A 19376-nucleotide genomic window follows, 5' to 3' on the forward strand; every position below is an offset into this window, starting at 1 on the left:
CATACTAGGTGAGATTCTGCAGGGATATTAGTACAAATTTTAGAAAATTGTGGTACCCTTAATAATCGACAACATAAGCTTCTAAAGAAGTTCCCATACAAATTGCAGGAAAGAACCAAGCTGCATACAAAGACGTCAAGAGGCTTGCTGTGGATTGCGAGGTTCTGGCATCGTACGCAAAATAAATGATCCGTGCTTGAGCGGTCATCTTGAGACGATATCTCTTCGAGGACCTATAGCGAGAAATGCTTTCCTTGTCAGATTCAATTGTTCAGTCGTGTATTGAGGCGTAATTATTAAGACGTTGCAATAAAAGTCCATTAAGTTTGTGGAGTTTGGCTTTCAACAGCTCAGACAAGGGAAATACACAGTGCAGCTGCAAACGGCAGTATGTTCGGTGTGAACCTGCCTCCTTAAGTTGCAATATGGTCCGCCTTGGTGGATCAGTGGCTATTGTGGTCGAGTGGAGACCGGAAAATCTCCGGGTCGATCCCGGCCATGGTGGCCCCATTTCGATGGATGCGTACAGTGCCATGTTGGGGCACGTGAAAAGCACCAGATGGTCAAAATTTTCGGAGTCCTCTATTACGGTGCCCCTCATAATCATATCCTTGTCTTGGGACCTAAAACCTCACACATTGATGAAATTCGCTATGTGGTAATAGCAACACATGTCTGCCTATATCTATTTCTATCTTATTTTGCGTGTTTGCGTACGCGTCTCAAATTTCACTTGTGCCACTCTGTTACGTCTCGCGCATGTTCTGGCGTTTGTTCCACCAGTTTTAAAGTAAAACAATGCTCGCTTGTAGCCGGAAAGGCCGTGCCTACTGCGTTAGGTCAAGCGTGAAAAGAAGCGCTAAGCTATTACTACGATACGCCGATATACAACGAGACTTTTGGAAAAAAACGTATTAGTGCTTACTAACACATCGCATAAGAAAAAGTAATGTACATAATAATTGAAACACTGCTGAACAACAATAGCAACATATTTATCCGTTTGTACCAGTGAACCCCCTCTCTTCATTCTTATTCCCACATTCCTGATGCTGCGCAAGTTGACACTAACTTTTGTTTTAAGGTAATTCGCAGGTGGTGCTTGTAATAGCCGCCTAAAAATACGGACAGCGCCAACAAAAATCAACAATAGTAATCAGATCAAAAACGAAAACAATCTGCTCCGAATATCAGAAGCGACTATAGAGAAGACGATGCAGGAAGAAGAAATAGGATGGTTGGCAGTGCGGAATAGGATTAATTGATGCTTGTTTTCGAAAGAGCAAACAGCCTTGATATGTGTGTACGTCTTTTAGTGCATATGTGAGGTTCTCAGATCGATCCCTTAGTCTGCGGTGACCGGAAGTAGCTTATTGATAGAGGAAATGAAGTCTGAGAGATCTAAACGAGATATCGCCAAAATCTCCCCGACTATACACTCATTCAAGCACATACAAAGGACAGATAATTGTGTAAATGGTTCAGCGAGTCCATTAAGCGGCCGTAATTACGAAGATGGCGTTGCGTCTCACTGCTTCATGGTTACTCGGTGTAATTGCAGGCGGTCATGACTCCGTTAGAGAAAGCGATGGATTATCGGTGCCAGTGATGTGTAGAAAACACCTTAGAGATGCTGCCTGTAAGCGCGTGCCTTAGCTTTATTAAGCACTTCTATCCCTGCTTTTATGGTATTTATCCGTAGCATCCTGAAAAGGATACGTGCTAAGGATGATTTATGATTGTCTCCCACGATCATCAACTTCTCTCATTAACTTTATGTAGAAGACGTAGAGGCTAGAAACGTATTTTGGTTGTGTTACTTTGCTGTAAACAAGAAGCAAAACGTAAGAACGATAGAATTAATGGTGCCTGTTGGCGGCAGTTGTTTTGGATATCGTGTTCGTGAGCTTTCGGGAGCAAGCAATGATGCTAGTACACTTCAAGATAATGTGCGAACTGTGCTACAAGGCAGAGCTTCCGAGAGATAAGTTGGCTTAATATCGATATTTCGAAAACATTAAACCAAAAAAGTCGTTGAATTCAGTATTCGGACAAGATAATACGTTTTCTAGTGGCCAGCAAGTGCCCTGCGTAGTTGGCCTGAAACCAGCAAATGCCCTGACAAAGACAAGTCTTTTTTTTTTTTGCGGTGGGTGCAGCAACGTGCAATGATCTAACAAATTCTCATGAAGCTAATATTTTGAAAACCTCTCAGACATATGTTATTCTGAAATTCTATATGCAGAAGTCTAGTTTGTACACAGAAATTTTACTCTACTCTCTTTTTGTATACGCTGAGTAAATATTTTTTCCAGTTGATCAGCCACTTGGTTAGGTCCACATTCTAATAACAACACACGTTAGTTGTGATGACCATCTTTCAAACGGTGATATATATAATCTTTTGCTTTGAAGCAGCGTCGAACACCAATAACAACCTGACCTCCATTGTGAAGCTGTCGCATTATTCCACAGCACAAATATGCGGCTAAATTTGGCAGCGTCCTAACTTAAAATATATCAATTTAAGAAACCACCGCTCCCAGGTCATACGTTTTTAATGAAGCTACTATAATGGTCATGATCATATGCATCAATGGCAAGAGCATAATCTTCAAAGGCACGGCTTGCTTCTTTTCTGCGTCGAAGAACACGTGTCCACTCATCGCAAGGTAAAACACTCGTTTGCAGGCTGTGTAAATGGCGACGTAGCGTGATAAGCACAACCTGAGATAAAGCGCTGCTTTTACAGCTCCACGAACTCCCGTTTCAGCTATGTGTTCATAAAGAGTCGATAGTCCGGAGAAGCCCTCTAACCTGTACGCACCAGAGGTGGTGAAATTGAGCGAGGCTGGATGATGGGTACGTGGCGAGCTCGCCATACCCGAGAAAAGAAAGCAAGCTACGCTGCTGTGCGCACTTTGACTACATCTTCGGCACGTGCACGACTGTCTTGCATAAATTTCATATATGCGAAAATTGACTCTAGAAAGGAAGATACTGTTTTCTGGAGCCAGAATGGCAAAGTGCTTTGTTGAAGAGAAGGTAAGAATTAATACTATTGTTAAGATGTTGCTCAGAGTAAAAGACAGACAGACAGACAGACAGACAGACAGACAGACAGACAGACAGACAGACAGACAGACAGACAGACAGACAGACAGACAGACAGACAGACAGACAGACAGACAGACAGACAGACAGATAGATAGATAGATAGATAGATAGATAGATAGATAGATAGATAGATAGATAGATACATAGATAGATAGATAGATAGATAGATAGATAGATAGATAGATAGATAGATAGATAGATAGATAGATAGATAGATAGATAGATAGATAGATAGATAGATAGATAGATAGATAGATAGATAGATAGATAGATAGATAGATAGATCATCAAATTGAGTGAGTTTGAGAAAGGACAAAGTACACCCATAAGCAACAATCTTGTCCCACAGATGAACAAAATATAGCCTCCAATTGAGGGCATGATAACAGGCCGTCTGCATTTTTCGATAACGCTGTTCACAGAATCAGAACATAGCAAAACCATGGTGCTGCTTGTGCAGTGCTAATAGTGTTGTCAGTGGCGAGGCAGCCAACGAGCGCGAGCATCCGAAATGGCCACTTCAGAGATGTTTTCGTGCCTCATGCCCACCAAAAAATTTTGCAGAAATATCTTCGAGATTGCGTTGGCAAATAATGCCGCATTATATTAACCGCCAACCTAATATAATGAAGCCGGTAGTTTGCGCAATAGAATCGAATGTGTGCGATTTAACCGCAGTTTCAGTGCATTGCTACAAAGAATAACTCGGCGCCAAAATCGGGGAACTGTGGTGGTGATAGTATTTATTTAGGAATACTGCTGTATTCGTTATATAAAAATTGTTGAATAACAAAATAATCAGCCTTTAGGCAGTTTTCTGACATCGCTATGTAGACTTTCGGAGCCGTTAATGAGTTGAGGGGCGTCACCGTCAATGGCACATCCTAACGAGGTCGTATGTGCCACAGGAATTCGGCAAATATCACTAGCGTGTACACCAGGTGCATGTGTCGAAAATTGTGTCAAATGAAAGCGAACACATGTAACGAGTGCAAAGAGAAAAGCTATCGTCCACAGAAACCACCTTTCTTATTCGATGCTCCTTTGTTCCTTGCGCAACTGTTGTCGTCGCCCGTTATCGAACTTTTCTCCAGGTAAAAATACAGTTTAATGATGCCCAACGTTAACGATGCCCAGAGACGACGACGACGACGAGAAGGCACCGCTTGTTTATAAATCGCATAAGATTGGTTTGTTTATATTGTTTTTAAATATCAGCGCACTCTACCCGCCACCTAATACTGCTAAGGTATTAAAGCACTCAATACAATTTCCTCAAAAACGTCCTAAGAAACGATTTCTCGCTGTGAGTTCAAAAGAGTACCTTTCACAATTAAGGTTCGCAAATAAAAAGAAATTAACATCTACGCTGACACACATGTTAATATATACGTATCCAGACAAAGTTGCACTTAACTTCAAAGAGACAAAATAGGGGACCTGCCAGAAGAAAAGTACACCAGAAAACTCATTCTTCTCATTAGTTCTGCGCAGGAGCTCAGTTCCTAGGAATATAGGACCGATGGTAAGGTGCTTTTTCAGTGAGATGGTGTGATGAACACGGGTAGATGGCGCAGTGAAATATTGTGGAAATAAGATATATGTCCACGAAGAGTACAAAAAGTATCATATATTACGCCGAAACGCAGCGTTGTTTAATTGGAACACAATATGCAGACATTACGCGAGACCGTTTTATTTTCCCTTTTTGCAGTTGTTTCGGTTGTTCGCATCACTACGGTAATTAAGGACTACATAACGGCGAGGAGGTAAATATATAAAAGAGCGTTGGTCTTTTGAAAGGTGTAAATGAGAAGAAATAAGCAAGCGTTCACACAAGCTTGTTGCTTTTTTATAACGTGTGCTAAAATATTCACTCACCTGCGCGCACTCCTTCATTACCCAGCTAGATCACCTTTCAGTGAAAGAAAAATTACGTCATCTCCCGATGAAGGGTACCATGTGTGGATGAGAAGCAGCAGGCGCTAACGCTTACACTTGTGGTGGCGTTGGCACTGCCGCTCATCGCGGCGTTGTACAGGAGACAAATTTGTGTGGGTGCAGAGCACGCATTCATGAACCGCTGTTTTCTACTAGAAGATGACAATCGTTTCTAAAGGATATTGAGAGACAGAAAACTCCGACTGGACAAATAGATCCACAGTCTGCTTTTGGTTAACGCGCACGCTGCAAATTTTCATTCTTCGAAAACACACAGGAGAAATCTCCCATGGGTAAGAGGCACTAGATCTCGACCTTGGAGTTCAAGACCTAGTGCCTATATTTATGGTGTGACCAGTGAATGGCTGCGCAGTGCAAGCAGTCAGTTTTTTTTATCAGTAAAGAAACTCGCAAGCAGAGACTGCCTGCGTCGGCGGGGACGCACATGGGCAGTAGGTGATAGGCACAGCAGGACAAGAGACACAAGCCCCTGGTATAAGATGGTTCGCATCTAAAAGATTAGTAAAATGTTGTCATATGCAATCGCTTAAAAAGGTCAAAGGTCAAAGTCTTCTTTTTTTTCAGTCGTTGTATTGTTCTATGGAATTAGTTGTACTGTTCTATTGGGTCCGTTCTGAATGCTATCTTTGGTTCGTCCTCTATACCAACTTGATGTTGCGTAACTCGGGGCCATGGCCCAAGAACGTGGCACCATCGGCTGGATAGGTGGAACAAGTTCAGTACAGGCGGTCGTTCACCATCAGCTCACTGCATCTGGGCTTCAGGATCACTATTGTGACTTACAGTCGGCCACACTAAGTTAACTCTTAACCTCCTTGAATCTTGCCTTTCAACGACAATGGCAACACTTTTGCGGGCGTTTCTATGCAGTTGTTCGATAGGGCTTGATTACAGCTGAGTTATCTGAGGATTGAGAAGGAAGACGAAGTGTCTCTCTGACAGAACGGCGAGTCCCTCAGTTTTTCTATTTTTGTTTGATATCATTATTTTCACCAGTCAAGTGGGGGTTCCTGCTGGCGTGCGATTGAGATGGAGTCGCACACACGTCCGCCAGATCCCGCGAATCCCGCGGAAGCCGCCTCCAGGAAGCGCAACGGCGCCGAAAGCGACACTGACAGTGACGATACCATGAACTATTAGGTCAGCAGTGAAGAGTCTGGTCACGACACCTTCGAGCTGGTGAGGAGTCGAAAGGTGAAGAGACGGTTTCTGAGCACGCCATTCGAGTGTGTCCACCATAAGACCTTCACGTAGTATCGAGGCATTCACCGTCCTGTTCAGGCCAGTTCTCGCCACGGACAATATGAGGCGCCTCAAAAGGCAGGCCGTGTCTGCACAACTGGAGGCACTGTTGCCAAACGAAATCAAAGACGTCAGAGTGAACACGCGCAAGAATGTTCTAGCCATTGACGTTAACCACGCGGCTGCGGTGGACATATTGCGCAAGGTTACAGAGCTCAATGGCGAGGCAGTCGGCTCTCACATACCGCTCGGCAAAGAAGTCATCGCTGGAGTAATTTATGAAGTTGACGAGACCAATGTCAACACAGACTTGCCAATCCTGATCAAGCCCACTACAGAAGGCACAAACATAACAAGTGTTTTTCGTCTCGGCACGTCACGTTGCGTGAAGATCATATTCAATGGTGAAACCCTCCCGTCACACGTGAAGGTGGGACACTTTCAACACGCTGTTCATCCCTTTTTACCGAGGCCACTTCAGTGCAGAAAATCTACGAAGTTGGGTCACGTGAGCAGCGTGTGCAAGAACACCACCGTTTGTGCCAGATGCACTGAACCTCACGCCACTAGCGCATGTCGATTTATCACTCGGAAATGTTCGAATTGTGACGGGCTTCACGATGCATCTTCGAAGGATTGTCAGATTATTCAAAGGGAAATGGCAGTGCTGAATAAATGGTTCTGGATCACTCGTCTCACCGGGAAGCAGCCGCATCTATTAGACGACGATGATCACGTCATCGACGGCGCTCCAAAACATCCAAGACTCCGTTGTCTCGTGAATCGTGCACAAAGCCGCCTCCACCTCTGTCTCCCAGAACAAGCGCAGTCGGGACTAAAGATAAACAAGCCGCCAACAGCTACAAAGCTGACGCCTGGCTGGAACTCCCTCGACTGCACTCCACTCGAGAGGGGCATCAGACTTCAGCAGTGAAGCACTCCTCGTCCGAGTTCGCTAAACCAACAGAGGAGGATAAACAAATAGTCGCCATGCTCAGCTCTTTTGTGAGTACCATTCGTGTGTTCGTGGAGAGGGTGCAAACACCAATAGCACGAAGCGCATTGCAGCTGCTGGATACTATCAGCCCGGTTCAAGCAAGCCGTCAGAAGTCAATTGTTTAAGAAGATTAGCAGCAGAACTATGGCTTATCAACGGAAACAGCCATCGTTTGCAGATGATATTCGAAATGCCTTCATACTTTAATGGAATGTGAGAGGCCTGAAGTCCAGGATATTGGACTTCCGGCACTTCTTGTTTAAAAACCGCTTCCCGATAATGGTAATCTGTGAGCCGAATTCACCAACTATAATAATACCAGCTAGGATACGAGTATTTCGCCTCAACCACGAGTGGGAGTAGCGGCAAAGGTATTGTCTACATTCGCAAGGACGTTACTTATTTCGCCCATGCTATACCGCCACATGGCGACAACCAGTACGTGTGTTTACTCTGAAGAAGAAGTGGTTGTCTTTCACACTTATTGGCGTATATATATATATCTCCCGGAAGTTTATTTGATTGTAAGAGACTAACAGACATTATGGCAGCTATTCCAGGTGCGTGCATTATAACAGGTGATTTAATGCACATCATCCGAAATGGGGAAGCTGGAGGACAAAGTCAAAGGGGCGCTCACTGATATTGTTTGTGTCAGACCACAACCTGCGCCTTCTGGGTGATGGTAGCCCGACAAACCTGCGAGGAACGACGTACAGCAGCTGCCTCGACTTGAGACTGGTGTCCTGTGGCCAAAATTCAATTGTGCGGTGGTTTCCAGACATCTAAACCTATGGTAGCGACCACATTTTTGACTTATGTCAGCATTGATGGCCAAGAGACTGCGTCCTCGCCGGTCAAGCAGCACATAGACTGGACACTTTATGAATATCAAGTAGAGCACACTTGCAGAAATGGTTCCTCGTGTGGCTTAGAAGAAGTAATTGCAGATGCATTGAAAAATTGTACGTGCCGCTTCACACGCTCACAGAAGCGCACGGAGCTTGACATCGAATTAGAAAGGCTTCGGGCGTTACGTAGACGTGCTGAGAGAAGATACAGGCGTACGAAGTTCATTCTTGATCTCAGAGTAGCAAGGCGTAAGCAGAAAAAACTACAGCGCCGAATGGACCCGCTAACCAAAGATGGAAAAGCTTTTGTGAGTCATTAGACCCACGCAAGCCATTTTCTCATGTATGGAAAACTCTACAGGGTCTTCGCTCAGGCGCCATGCAACGTCATCTCTACAAGGCTCTCGCACTTCGTCTCAACCGCCGCGAAATTGACGTTGCAGAGGATTTTTGCGCGAACATCACTGGCGGGACAGTCATATTCTCCGATATGTATTTAAGCGATATCCCCGGTCCACGAGATATAAGTATGAATGCTCCATTTTCTATGGAAGAGCTCGAAGCTGCACTAATACTGTGTAGGCGTTCTTCTTCACCAGGGCTCGACGGGATAACGTATACGGCTCTGCGTCACTTAGGCCAAGCGGCTAGACGACAACTGCTAAATTTATTTATTCGGTAATGGGAATATGGCATCGTACCTCAAGAATGGAAACGGAGCTGTCTTGTGCCACTTCTAAAAAGCAGGGAAATCCCCTCTGCTGCTGACATCATACCAGCATGTAGCTCTCGCCAGCTGCGTTGGGAAACTCATGAAGCACATGATTTTCACACACCTGGAATGGTGGTTCCTTGAACGGCACAACATTTACCCCGACTCCATGGCGGGATTTTGACGAGGCCGTTCATCGACGGACAACGTCATTGATTTGGTGTCATCAGTAGAACAGCAGAAATTTAGGAAACGACTAGCACTTGCGCTCTTTCTTGATGTGAAAGGTGCATATGACAACGTTTTCCATCGATTGATTGATATGTGGGGTTTAACGTCCCAAAACCACTATATGATTATGAGAGACACCGTAGTGGAGGGCTCGGGAAATGTAGACCACCTGGGGTTCTTTAACGTGCACACAAATATGAGCGCACGGGCCTACAACATACGTTTCCCATCAGGCTATACTAGACACACTGCTGTTAATTGAACTGGGAGGGCTAACGTTTCGATGGATCCAAACCTACCTGACAAGAAGATCCTTTTTTGTATACACTGAAGATGGCCTGACTTCAGACCACTACACGTGCCGTGGCGTCCCGCAAGGTGGGGTTTTAAGCCCAGTTCTTTTCAATCTTGCCTTGCTTGGCCTGGCGGAAGCTCTTCCTGAAACAGTCAGTGTTTCAACATACGCTGAAGACATCTGTGCCTTGGAATCTGCATTGACACGCCTACAAGTTCGAGCAAAGATACAGAGGGCAGCGTCGCAAGCATCTGACTATCTTCACATGCAAGGCCTAACAGTCTCAACAGAAAAATGTGCACTGGTGGCCTTCACGCGCAAGGCGATGACAAGTTACCCGATAAGCATTAATGGCCAGCCCATCTGTTACAAGCGTAGCTATCGTTTCCTAGGTGTTATTGTTGACCGCGACCTCTCCTGGAGCCCTCATGTGACTAGCTTGAAAGCGAAGCTGGTACCTATTTCACACGTCCTAAAAGTCATCGCTGGAAAAAGATGGGGTCCGTCATTGAGTGGGTCCGTCATTGGTGTACTGTGCTACAGTTCTCCTCTGCTTTCTAAAACTTGCAAGACAAACATTCAAACACTTCGGAGCGTGCAAGCACAGTCACTACAAGTTTGTCTCGGCCTACCACGAATTACCTCAACCGCTGGAACAGTGATATTGGCTCCGGATCATCCAGTTACGACTTACGTCACAACCGACGTGCTGAGAGCACAAATTCGGCACATTTCACGGATGGTATCGAGCCACTTGACATTTCTGCCAGATCAACGGCCGCAGGCGTCGTTCTCTAAGGTCGTCAACTCTAACCGAGCTTTGCTACATTCCGGTTTTATACCCTTAGCGCGTTCACCGTCCGCCTTGTTGGAGCCTACGACAACCGACGTGCGCCTTTCCGTCCCAGGAATAAGATATAGAAAAGTCCTTGCTTCAAGGCCAAGGCAGAAGCCTTGGCCTTGAAGCAAGCGACTCTGGACTGCTTACACACTTTCTACGCTGACAGAATCCACGTATACACGGATGGATCTACCACCAAGACTAGCTCCACCGGCGCCACCGTCCTTCCATCGCGACACATAAACATCACTTACAAACTTTGTCACGTGAGCACATCGACTGGTTCGGAAATGGTTGCCCTGCGAGGTGCCATCGATTATATCAAGCAACAACCGGCTAATCGATGGGCAGTATTCTGTGACTCTAAGGCGGCTCTACGTCTTTCGTCGGCACTTCGTCGCGGGTCCTACGAACAACTACAAGGGAGATCACAGAAATGCTGCACTATGCGACTGAACAAGGGCATAACGTTGTGTTCAGTGGATACCAAGTCATTGCGTGGCAGTCTTCACAGTTCGCACATCATCGGCTATATTCTCTCAATCCTTCTCTACGACTGCGGGTACCCTCTGGTCTTTCTAGGGAGGAAAGTACAGTGTTGTGCCGTCTGCGTCTGGGCGTCGCCTTCACAAATGCCTACTCATTTAGGATAGGGATGGCCGACAGCGCGGAGTGCAACGACTGTGCCGTCGACTAGACTATTGAACACATCTTATGTTAATGCCCGGCATACACAAATGAGCGGCTCCAACTGGGCAGTGTTTTAAATCAACTAGACAGAAGTGATTTCACTGTCGAGAAAGTATTGGGACCATGGCACTGCCCATCCAATTTCCGAAAGGCAATGAAAGCACTGTTGCATTTTCTCAAAGACACCGGCCTGTTTCATTGTTTGTGATGGTGAAACTGTTACGCGTCAGCCCAGTTAGTGACCTTTTATATCCTCCTCTATAACTTTCCTTCACCTCTCCCCCGCCCCAGTGTAGGGTAGCCTACCGGGGCTCAGCCCTGGTTAACATCCCTACCTTTCTCCTTGTGTTCTCTCTCTCTTTCTCTCTCGATTACAGCTGCTCTGTTTTCCGGCCTTGGATGAACAGCCTGCTGCGTTTACTGTCTAGAGCTTGCAGTGAGATGAATAATGACAGTTTTTTTACAAAACATATTTTACAGCCATGTAAGATTAAGTTGCCTATTTCGGTTTGTGCCTCTATGAGTATCAGTTTAGCGTCACAGGCTGATTTTTTTGTCCTTTCTCCCTGAATATTTGTACTTCAGTTCACTTTAACCAGATAAGGTATTCTCGCTCAATTATTTTATGTGCGGGATTTGTGGTAGTGCTTGTGGGTATTACAAACTAGCACGCACCACATACATTCCGTGAATCCTACTGCATGCTGACCACTGACCCCAAAAAAAAGTGAAGGCAACTGCTACCCCAACAAACGGGTACGTGCCACAGAAATCTGTGTGGCCTGTCAGAAAACTATCATCATGACAAATTAGTATGTCCCACAGAGATGGAGTAAACCTCATGACGTACAAACGTCCACTAAACAGGTAAAAAGGCATTGACAAATGGTGTGTGCATTACCATGAAAGTGATTTAAAAAAAAACGTCCGGCCTGCGTGGAATCATTGGTTAACATGATCACACTAGCGTCACGTGATGAATTGTGGGTATAAGGTTGTGCCTGTGAGAGGATTTCTAAGTTTCGCGAAGAGTGTTTTATAAAGAAGAGTCATGCAACATATCGAACCATCTTAAGCGAAGGCTTCTTTTTAAACATCTGTGTGTGAGTGGTAAGTTGTAGCTTCAATAAAACGATAGTACCGATTCAAAGCTGTACAAAAAGTGTTCAACAATGTATAGTGTTATACCATCGCTGGGATCTTGAAATCCACAGAATAACATTTGCCTGACAAAGGAAACGCCATCAACTTCGCCGGTTTATCGATATCGGCGAAACGAAGCTAACCAATTTACTTCTTTTCAACCATTTCCTTTCAGTGCTTTCGATTTTTATAGGTTAATTTCTTTTCAATCAAGAACGAACTTTTCGGCAAGACAAACCAAACTGCACATAAGTTGTTTAGATGTATTGGATCTACGAACTGCAGGAATTGCAAGAAATTCACACTCTGTTAAATTATTGCGTACCAGATCTGGAGACACGTCTTAGGACCACGTGCGGAAAATATTTAGGCAAGTAATTTGCATGTTCTTTTTTCTTTTCCTACTCCCTCTGGGACGGAGATATGTTCTTGCTATTTTTTTAATTGAAATGTACGTCGTCTTCAGAGCAGTTTTTCTCATCTGGTAAAAATGCCTGTACTGTGAGCCACTCTACATAACTTAAATAGATGAATAAAAACAAAATAAAAGAATACTGTGCCATCTTTTATCATATTTTCTGATAATGTTCCCATAGAGTTTTTGTTACTTCATTAAGGCTTGCGTACATCGAAGCGTGACCTGATCTTGTAGACGGGTTTTGTGAACTGCAGGAAACGTCCTGTCACAGAAATTCAAATAAACTATTCACACCAGCGTCCTAGCGAAAGAATTGCCGACACTTTCCCCTAATAAGAAACAGAACTGTCGTAAAGCCTTCACGCTTGATGCTTTCTTTTTTTTTGCAAAAAAAAAAGCTCTCCGGCTACCTTCTCTAAAGCCTGACTCTACATACGAGGATTAAGACGGCTTACTCCTGCATGTATGCTACTATATTTATGTTGTTTGAAAAGAATACATCTATTTTGTATTGAATATTTCTTTGGCATTCTTCTATTGCAGCTTACCTTTTGTATCTGGAAGGTGCCATTCTCTTGAGGTATGCTTTGTTTTAACAAATTGTCAATGTAGTTTTGTATTTTGGTGTTTTCTTTTTCCTTCCTCTATTTCTTTCTCTTTCTTTATATCTTTTCTATATCTTTCTTCCACTGTTTATTTGTATGTACTTATTTTTATCTTTTTTTTCATCGCGCTTTCTATCTGTGTTCCTCTTTAATCTATGTGCTTCGTTTCATCTACGTCTCGCCTGCTTACTCCTCTAAATTCTATTCTCTTCCGCTTCACGTTTTTTTTTTCACCACGCCACCACATATCTTGGCCATACCACGGAGTGGGTATGCGGCACATTCCTGAGTTTTAAAGAAATCAAAGAAAAGCATGCAGGTTCGCGGTGATGGATTGTGGAATATTTTTACCTTTATGTTTTTGATTTTGACTGTATTTCATCCTCTTTTTTTGGTGCACAGTCTTTATTTCTTTTCATAACAGACAGTGTGGTCAATTCCCCTTGTGGGTACGAGCCAGTTTCTCTTAGGCGTTAAAACGACACAAAATAATAATTATTTCGGCGAGCATAGAAAGCTTCGCTGTGCAACAAATAACCAGCTTTCGCTGTTTCTCGTTGTAGGCGACAAAGCAAAACAATAAGGGCAGGTGGCGAAAAACTAAAAAATACAAACTCTAAGCGACCGTTACACCAGAGTAAAATACTGCGGATTAAATTCTAAGTTGTGTTTGGGGAGTTTCCTTTATTTAGAAGCATTATTGTCGTATAATCTGTGTATCCGAACACATTTTCGCCGTAAACGCCTCCTATATTTCACAGCCGTCTCTTACCACACACACACACAAAGACGGTGTACTTCTCAACTAAGTCAAATACCCTGTCATTAAAATTGATACCCCCATTTTCATTCTTTATTTTTAAAATTCTCGAAAAACAAAGCAGCCGAGGTTTGACAACAGGTTTGCCACACCAATGAAAAAAAAAGAACCTGCGTCTTCTCTAAGCCAATATAAAGTTTTCATCATCTCCAAAGACTAGAACTGGCTCAGCGAAGCAATGGGAAATGTCCAGCAACAACTAATAGCATAGAGACAAGATCAGAAGATTCTGTGATACGCCCACGTATACTAAAATACCAATTACGAAAAGACGAGAAATGAAAATTTAGGCTTCAACTGATTATTCGATTACATTTATTTTTCTATAAAACAGTGGCGTTGGCTTTGGTTTAAAACCATGGTGCGTCGAGAATTTTTGACCACTATTCAAAGTGCAGTGATCCGTACAGAGGAGCGTTGACAGCGGAACAAACAATGTTGCCGCAGTGGCCCGAACTGCTACCATCCTCTTCTTCCTGCAACCCAGCAGCTCTTCAAGTGAATGCATGGGTGAATCTGTGGCGGCGACGCTCAAGATCAAGTCACCGTGGAAGAAGGGAAGCGAGCAGTCCCCACAGAGCGTCCCGAGTTGGACGGGGAAGCAAAAAACACGCAAGCGGCAGTTTTTACGCATCGCTTGCTTTCGTAATCGATATAGGCCGCCTTATTGTGCTCGTCTCTGTCTTATGATTCTTGAAGCAGTCTGACAGGACGCGACTTTCATAATGAGGACTAATTATTTGGCTCGCCGGATCACTGACGTCCACATTGTCGTCTGCTTACTACTCGTATTTTGTTGTTTGTGTGTTTCTTCGTGCGAAGTCTGTGACGGAATAAAAGCAGACTCATGCGTAGGCCACGGTAGATTAAAGTGTTTCGTGGTGAGCCTGCTGACAAGGGGGAGTGGTGAAGTGCTTGTCAGGATTTTAAAAGCAGAGGAGTCTTGTGGGAACAAAAAAGTGCTGAAACCTCTGCTTTGGCAACGCTGCACTTTTGCACATTTATTTATGTACTCTTAGCTCTTTCAAAGTCTCAGACAGATGAAGCATTTTATCACCAACCTCTGCGTGCTCCAGCACTTTGTGACGTTTCCAACAAAATAAGCGTGAAACAATTGTGCTTGGGGTTCAGCGTTTTGTATTGGGGGCGACGAGCTACGGATTCATACTTAATCATGTGCGCCCTTTTTGTGTCCATGGTATGAGTTGCTTGGTGTAGCGCTTGGTATAGATCTTGAGTGCTTGTCACAGGTTTTGCAGTCGGTTTTCTACCAAAAAATTTTTTACGGAAGCCCTCCTGGGCATTTATTTCAATACTTTCGAGGTGATGACAATTTTTACAGTCAAATTAACAATCATGAAGAAACAAAAAGCGCACCAGTGCTACCTGTTAGCAGAATATGTGTAGTGCGAGAACATAGCACGTGGTCACCCCGATAAACCATCCCTAGACATGTATTCTTGCGTGAAAGGCCAGCTTTAAGGAAGGCGATCAATGTGGCACAATTGCATTGGTCTTTCTTTATAAATAATTGGGGCAATCCAGAATCCAGCCTCAGTTGAGCGATCATGCAGCCGCAGCATCAATGATCATTTGAAACTGGTTACAGAAGTAATCATCATTGCACGGACGCTATCAAGTATCTTAAAAATTTTCGAAAAAAAACAAACTTGAAGATGGGTACCTATGACATCTTGAGTGCGCCGTCAATAATTCTTAGGCATTTTATTTTCCTTATTAATCAATTGGCTCTACACTGTACGTGTATCGCTCTGCTGAGCGAGTGATTTCCCGCTGTTTTTTTTTTTCGTAAAATCTAGTTCATTCATTGGTTGAGGTTTAGGCAAGTATGTGTTAATATCGTTCCTTTTTTTGCATAGCGGCTTCTACTTCTTCTGATCTAGCGCATCGGCCAGCATCTATGACATCAAAATGTCCACAGATCAAATCTTAAGACGTACCACACGATTTGCGACTGGTGTTGGAGGGAGAAAAAGACTACGAGGCGAAACAAGGGGCATGTGCAACCTGATTATGAACAAATATTGAACCATTTTTGCTGAACTAGTATTTCAGGCAACAACAGCAGGCTCGGATCTGCCTCTACACAGAATCACAGTGTAAAAAAGAACTTATTGCAAAAAGTATCTGCACACCAGATAAAATGCAGGAGTACAGGTCTGACTGTAATCTTTTCATTTGACAAGTTATCCAGCAGTTAAGAGTGTAAATGTCATGCCTCTAAAGAAAGGTGAAGAAACTTTCTCCCAATAATGCATTAAATGTCGTCCTAAAATAGGTTTGAGATTAGCCAACTTTAATTTGGGAACAAATCGACATGGCATTGGGGCTTGAATATAGGTGGGGCAACTCATAGTTCAGCTTGAAACTTCATTAGGTGACCAGCATGCGCGAGTGCACAAGCTGTCTCGCCGAGAGCGTCCTGCTAGTTAGCAAAGATCTGTGCTCCACGCCGAGGCGGAAATATTCCTGGTGTAAATTCTCGATGCACGCACGCGTTGTAGCCGATGGGCGTGCGCCATTTATAAACTCAATACCAAAACTTCACGTAGCTTCTTACCCGGAACACACGTGTGAAGGCTGACTGACGTCTTGCCCTGAGGCACAGAGTCCTAGCCTACTATGTAAGACACCTTCAAAGACCGCCATTGCCTATATTACTGTGCTTTCCAGAGTTGTCAAGCACACTGTCGAAGCGGGCACCCTCATCGAATCGCAATCGCGCCCCAGCGAGCATTCTAAAACGTCTTTTTCAGCACGTGTAGCCACGACCAAAGCCGAGGGGATGCCACTGATCCTTCCAAGCCCATCACGCTGAACGTGGTGCCGTCTTTTTCATAAATGGGCTTTGCTCCGGGAATTCATGCGGGACTTCCACATCTTATAAAGACATGAAAGCATAGAAACTTCGTACATGACACTGCTTCTCTCGAACAGATTTGTTTTTCTCCTAATGGCATTTATTATGTCTTTATTGTATTGGGGCAGTCTGAATTCTTTCTAGATGCCTTGCAGAATGCCCAAATAAAAGAAAAAACATTGCTCATGTTTTTTTTTGTTATCAGTGATTCCGAAATGTCGCATAAGGATCCGAAAGCTTTCTAAAACACTATTTGTCAGGCAACAAAAAGGCAACCCTAGGCCGATGAACATTACCTTAATTTAATAGTTTGCTACCTGGAGCTACCTGGGTTAGTGCAGTATAAGAATGTACCTGAACTATAAAGTGTAAAATTGTCGTCCTTGAAATCCCATAAAAACAAGATTAGGAAGGTGTATTTTTTAACCTATGCGGCAGTGTCCCTCCCGCTTGAACAGTTTTAGAAGTGTCGTTTCAGTATGTTTCTTGTGTACTAACATTTCGCTTCTTTTTGTAGGCATTGCTAAATATGAGGCACAATGTACATTTTTTGTCCAAATGCTATAACCTAGTTCAGATGTATATTAAATCTCATGCATTTTTCCATATAAACAGTACACTATCTTGCTGAAATGTCTTCAATTGGTCAGTTGGCGCCTGCTGAGCACAAGGCACTACTTGTGTAAAATTGTAATTGCATGTGAGTGGAAAGACTAGAATCTAATAATGTGGGTTAAGCGATCAACCAGCATGACTACCAATATATATGTATACGGAATAATTAACATAACTGTGGTGGTTAAAAAGATCAACTGGGCAAGTTTGTGGACGTTAATGACTGGAGAAGCTAGGCAACCAGAAGATATTTGGCATGTGTTTAACGGCCCCATAACGCGTACTGATGCAACTGCGATCCAAAACTGCAATGAATATCGACTCAATTTCTAAATTTCAGGCTTTTGGTTCTCTTCAGTGTTTAGCTTGAGGCTGAACTCCGTTAGCGAGCACGTTGACTGAAGTTTATGAATATTTACACCTCGTTGGTCGAGTGAACACTGAGGCCAGACAAGAAAAGCATTTTGCTTTAGCTATGAGGACGTCTTTTCTGATGATCTCAGTTTACATCGTCACTCCATGCGAGAGATAACAACCCTACTGTTCCCACCCTGGCTGTCTGCTTTCACATCGCGTGTGCAGTTTCACTAGAAATCCACGATTTGATTTGCGTTGCCTTTTACATTTCGCATATACTGATTTGCAGCTATGGACTTGTCTGCCTGTGCAGGTCTTTTTTTTCTACACCTCAAAACATGCTGAATCCCCAAAAGACGACAAAAAAAGAACAATAAACAATTCCAGGACATGAATCATATGAGAAATGTGCTGTAGGTTGCACTTCGACGCTCAGAAGAAAGAGGTAAAGGGCGCGAAGAATGCGAAAATATATTGGCGAAAACGAATTACCTGAACAGGTGGTAACATCCCTATAACATGCATTCATGTTTTGTGAAAATTTCACAACGCCATGTAACGTGTCACAAATCTGCCGAAAAATGCAAAGTTCGCATGTATAGTCACACACTGTAACGCAGATCAGTCTGTTAAGTACATTATCAGTGTATATAGAGGCTCGCATTCCTTTCAAGTTTAAAAAAGTTCCGAAAACCCCAACACACAGGCACAAAGCAGATAGGACTATACGCTTCTAGAAAATCAAGTTTCAATCAAAAACGCGGAAAGATATACATGGACACTAAAAAACCGAAGAGATTGCAAATTAAGCAACCATACAAAGAGCATGAATAAAAAAGTGCCAAGCGTGTTTATGATCCAGATTTAGTTCCACCAAGGTATTTTGCCTCGTGGCATGATAGCACTGCCAAAGCACAGCTTGCGCACGGAAACCAGCTTTAGTGATATGGGCGGCTTAAACAATTTCTTTACTATTCTGATCTGAGTTTGAAAACACGGTATGTGTTCCTGTTAACAAATGGTGGCACCAACAGGCCCATAATCTTGGTCATTCCTTTTTTCTCAGTTACTCTGATCGCGGTTTGAACCAATATCGCAGAATCCTTCAAATTGTTCAAGCTGCCTATACTACTAGAGCGAGTATAACGCTAGAGCATACATTACAGTTTTATTATTGTATCCTATTTGTTTATCTAGAGAATGTAGCTGGAGGTTTTGGTGTCAAAACGAGCACTTCTCACATAAAAAGTGATCGCTTCGTACATCTCTAAAGCATTGCTGCATATAGCTAGGAAAATAGGTCCTTCATGAAAACGCTTGTGTGTTCGTTTAAATGATTTATTCAGAATTGTGGAACTTTTTATTTATGATATTTTTCTTTCTTCAGCTAGTCTTAATTCCTGTATATTACTGTACATGTATACCGTATCTCTTATTATACAGTCCGCGGCACCGGTCTTCTGGTGCTCAGCGACTGAACGAAAGTTGCCAGTTCAGTCCCGGCTTCGGAGGTCACATTTCGATTGAGGTGAAATATGAGAGCCCCATAACTTTGCAACGTCAGTGCACGTTAAAAGCTCCGGATGGTTTATATATCTG

This window comes from Rhipicephalus microplus, chromosome 4 (assembly GCF_043290135.1).
Source record: "Rhipicephalus microplus isolate Deutch F79 chromosome 4, USDA_Rmic, whole genome shotgun sequence".
Lineage (NCBI taxonomy): Eukaryota > Metazoa > Arthropoda > Arachnida > Ixodida > Ixodidae > Rhipicephalus > Rhipicephalus microplus.